The sequence below is a fragment of the Dipteris shenzhenensis genome, chromosome 7 (genome assembly GCF_047967505.1).
Source record: "Dipteris shenzhenensis isolate YYH24624 ecotype China chromosome 7, Dip_SZ_1.0, whole genome shotgun sequence".
Classification (NCBI taxonomy): domain Eukaryota; kingdom Viridiplantae; phylum Streptophyta; class Polypodiopsida; order Gleicheniales; family Dipteridaceae; genus Dipteris; species Dipteris shenzhenensis.
Window position 1 is genome coordinate 22,620,722 of NC_141602.1, and position 4,469 is coordinate 22,625,190.

Sequence of the window (4,469 nt, forward strand, 5' to 3'; positions counted from 1 at the left end):
TGGTAAAAATGTTGGGGGGGTTAGAGATGCAGTAGTGTAGTAGAAACCATCATGTTAGAATGTTCCTAGGATGATCCCACATGAGTGTGGAAACGTGCCGATGTAGACAAATCGTCAATCGGAGGTCACAGTGGAAACTTAAGCAAATTATTGCAAAAAGGGATCCTCACAAGGGTGCAAATTGACAAGTTCTAGGGTATGTCAAAATGGTGTGAAATGGGTTGGTAAAATTCCCCATAGCATGGTGTTTCCATGGGTGGAACCGTGGCTCAGACGGGGTCCAGTTCAGGTCCCGAATGGGCAAGTTATGGACTTTAAAATTGAGTCCAAAGGAGGCCTATGGGGGGGTCCTTAGACTTGAAGTGTAGGTGTGAATGGGTCCTAGACTTAAAGTAACTAAACTAGATTTTGTGATCTAATTTTCTATTAATGTAACTACCCTAAGTGGTCGATTAGTCTAACTAACCCACTAGTTATCGTAATTGTTCAGTGAAGCTAACTTAACTGTAACTAACCTAGCCCAAATTTGATTAATCCAACTAAATGTTAGTTAATTAAACCTAAGGTAGTTATCTAACCTAACCTAAGTGTAACCTATCTCTGATTAGCTTTAACAAAAATAACCTAATTGACATTAATACTAACCTAACTTTGATTAACACTGACTAAGGTTGACCTAAGCTAGGTTAATATACTAACATAACCCAATCTATCTAACTAAGTGTAGGTTAGCCTCACCTAACCTAACCAGACCAACTAACCCTAGATTAGTAGACGAGGTTAGTTTTAGGGGGGTTTTTTTGGGGGGGGTAAAATTAGGGGGGAGGGGGGGCTCGACTGAGGTGGAGAGGGGGGCGAGGTGGATGGTGGAGGTAGAGGAGGGGGGTTGCGAAAGGAGACAAGAAAAGGGGAGTCGCTTGGTAAGGTGGAGAGGGCGAGCTCCATGAAAAGGGCATCGGGAGTTGAGGTCGAGGCAGGTGTCGACACGAGCACCGCTCGTCGGCAACACCTAGGCCCTTATGGCCTTTGAGAGGGGGATAGGAGGGGGGAGGAGGGGGGGTGGGTAGAGAGGGGGGGGGGAGGGAGGGAGGGGGGGTTGGAGGTGGAGGGTGGGGGGTTGGGGAGGGGGGGTAGGGCAGGAAGGGGGGGGGGGCAAGGGGGCTAGTGGAGGGGTGGGAAGGGGGGGGGTGTTGGAGGTGGAGGGAGGTGGGGAGATGGTGGGATGGAGGGGGGGAAGGGAAAATGGAGTGTAAGGAGATGGGGGTGTAGAGAGAGCTAGAGAGGAGGTGGAGGGGGAAAGGATGATTACCTTGAGTGCGGGAGATGGGGGATGGACAAAATAAGTGGAGGTGGTGGGGAGAAAGATGATGGGAGGTGGAGATGGAGATGGAGGGGTCCTGATGGAAAAAGTGGTGGTGGAAGAGGGGGGGGTTGACGGAAAAAGTAGTGGTGGTGGTGATGGAAATGATGGATGGAAGTTTGAGGATAGGAAATAGAGGTAGACGGACAATATGGAGGCTTAACGGAATTTGGAGATGGATGTGACTTGGAAAAGTGTGGGGAAAGAAGTGAGGGAGAGTTGGTGTTGCTTTTATAGGATGTGGGGGGATTAAGGGTTAATTTTGGGTGTTTAGTGTATTAATGTGATTATGTAAGGAAACATTACCCTTTTGCACCACTTGGAAGCATTTTTTCACTCCTTTGCCTTGAGGGATGTGTCTTGAATGGTTTTTCAAAGGGCATTCTTTTTCACACATGCTAACACGTGTCCCACTTCCACTCTAGGCGATAACCTCCCCGAGAGCAGTGCCAAAATGTTGTCAGTGTTTCTCCCCAAGTGTAAGTTTCGAGGGTGTTGGTCACCTACAGTCGTGTTGTTGCTTGTTATAGCATAGGTGTTCACAAGTGTAGCATAGGTTCTCCGGTTGTACTTCGGTGAGAGGTGTAGGCTAAAGCATGGAAAGCAGATCTCTCATGCATGCGTGGGTGAGAAAGAGGGCTTGATCACAATGATGGATGGAGGCTCTCACCTCCATGGGGTTCAAGGGTTTAGAAGGGGATTGTAGGGTTCGAAAAGGGGACAAAGTTGAGAGACCTATCTAGGAGTTTGAGGTTCTAGAGAGGGTTGCAGGGTTTAGGAGGAGTCCAAGGCTGAGGAGTGGAGAGCTAGTCTTCTTCACAAATTCGAGGGGTAAGGGTTGAGGAGAAGGGAGGATGAGGAGGAGGGAGGAGGAGGGAGGAAAGAGGGAGGAGGAAGGAGGAGGGAGAAGGAGGAAGGAGGAGGGAGGAGAATGAAATAGGAGGAGGAGGAAGGAGGAGGGAGGAGAAGGGTGGAGGGAGGAGGAGGCTTGATAGACTATGCGTCCCAAGACTACTCCTGTGTGACCAGGATGTGTGACCAGGAATTGGCATTTTAGAGGATTCAAAGAGTTTTCATAGTCCCTTCATTTTTTTAGTATTCCTTCAAGGCATTTCAAGAAGCAATCCTTTTTTCCTAAGTGTACACACAAGTCATCGAGGAAGACTTGTAGGAACTTGTTGAGAAATTCCTTGAAGCTGGTGTACATAACCCTTCGAAAGGTGTATGGGGCATTGCATAAGCCTAATGGCATGACTCTATATGCAAAAATGCCCCATTCTATGGCAAACATTGTCTTTGCCTAATCTTGAGGTGCAACTTATACTTGGTTGTACCCGCTAAACCCATCCAAGAAGCTATACACTCCAAACCCCACTACCCTTTCTAAAATTTTTTCAGTCAATGGGAGGACATAGCGATCTCTAATTGTTGATGCATTGGCATTCTTGAGATTCACACATATTCTGAGCTTCTTGTTTCTATTAGGAAAAATAACAAATGGTAACACCCAATCGGTATGCTCAATCTCATATATGAAACCACCATCCAGTAATTTTTCTAGTTCCTCATAGACATGGGTGCCATACTTGGGATTTGTCCTATAGGGTCCGCATACCTTAGGTTTGGATCCTTCCCTAATTGGTATGGTATGTATTGCAACTTCAAGGGAAATCCCTTTCATTTCCTTATAGGACCAAGCCATGCAATCTCTATATTCCATCGGCAATGCTTTTAATTCTTTTTCTTCATGCTTCTCCCCTAGTGTAGTTTTTGAAGTAATCAAGGACTTTCCTTAGGCCTTCATGGCACTTTGAGATGCTTGCTTGGCTGCTAGCTCTGCTAGATGTTGTGGAAGATGTTTGGTCCCATTCAACTATGTTCCCTTCTTTTTTGTTGGTATTCACAATTTCACTCTTCATTCTTAGTCAAATACAATTCTACCACCCTTGTCTATATTCTTTCGAATTCATTAAAGTGCTTAATCTTGGCCTTTTGGTGTTGCACACCCTTCTTCCTTTTTCTTGACCCATTGCTATCGGCTAGTGCTGGAGGGTCTATCTTGGGGTACTCTATGGCCATGAGTGCTTGCAAGATTGCCAAGTCATTTTCGAATACTTGGCCTTCCAAGGTGGCATTATCAGCTTCTTTTTCTATATCCCAATCAAATTCTCCACCATAACCTTCTATTATGGCCTCTTCAAGGTCACTGCCTCACTCGACACTTGCCATGAAGATTGGCATTTCCACCTCTTTTGATTGTCAACCCAGATTGGTGCTTCTAGTTGGATCAATTGGGCAACCACATCTGACAACATTGGATGTGTTGTTTTACATTTATCTATTGTATCCAATGCCTGTATCCAATTATTGATGTTACTTTGCGTATCTCCTTCTATGGGTTTTAGTACATTTGTAGGTACAGGGGATGCATGACTGGTGGCTATAGTGGAGCAAGTGTCCTCAACATTTCTAGGGATAGTGGGTTTGATTTCCCATGTTTCCAAATTTATCTTGACAGCGGTCTCTCTATTTTGGATTGTGATTCTATCAGTGCCCCAATCATGGAGTACCGAAGCTTCCCAAGGCCATGGTATTCCCAACAATATCTGGTATGTTGTGGCTCCCTTGGGAAGATCCAAGATAGTAAACTGGAGAGTAAACATGGCTCCAGCAATTTTTGTTGACACATTGTCAATGATACCTAATGGCTTCATTTTAGTATGGTCTGCTAGGTGGATGTTGAATATGGCCTTCTGCATCGGAGGTAGGCCCAATTCTTCATATAGATCTCTTGCTAAAATGTGTACATCCGCTTTGCCTCCACTATTGTAGGGTATTGTCCAAAGGCTTCATGCTCAAGTGGGATGGTTACATTTTTTATGTCATCCCTAGCACCAAATTTTATTGAAATAACCTTTTCTTCATCTTCAGGTGCGGAAAAGTATTGTGAAGATTCTATCCATTCCTTGAAACTCTCCCATATTGTAGGGCAATTTCTCAGTAAGGTTCCAATTGTCATCATGATGGGGCAGCTTCTCAAACTGGCTAGTGTGGTACCATCCAATTGGGGACATTTTGCATGTTGCTCCATTACCTTTTGAAAGTTGTT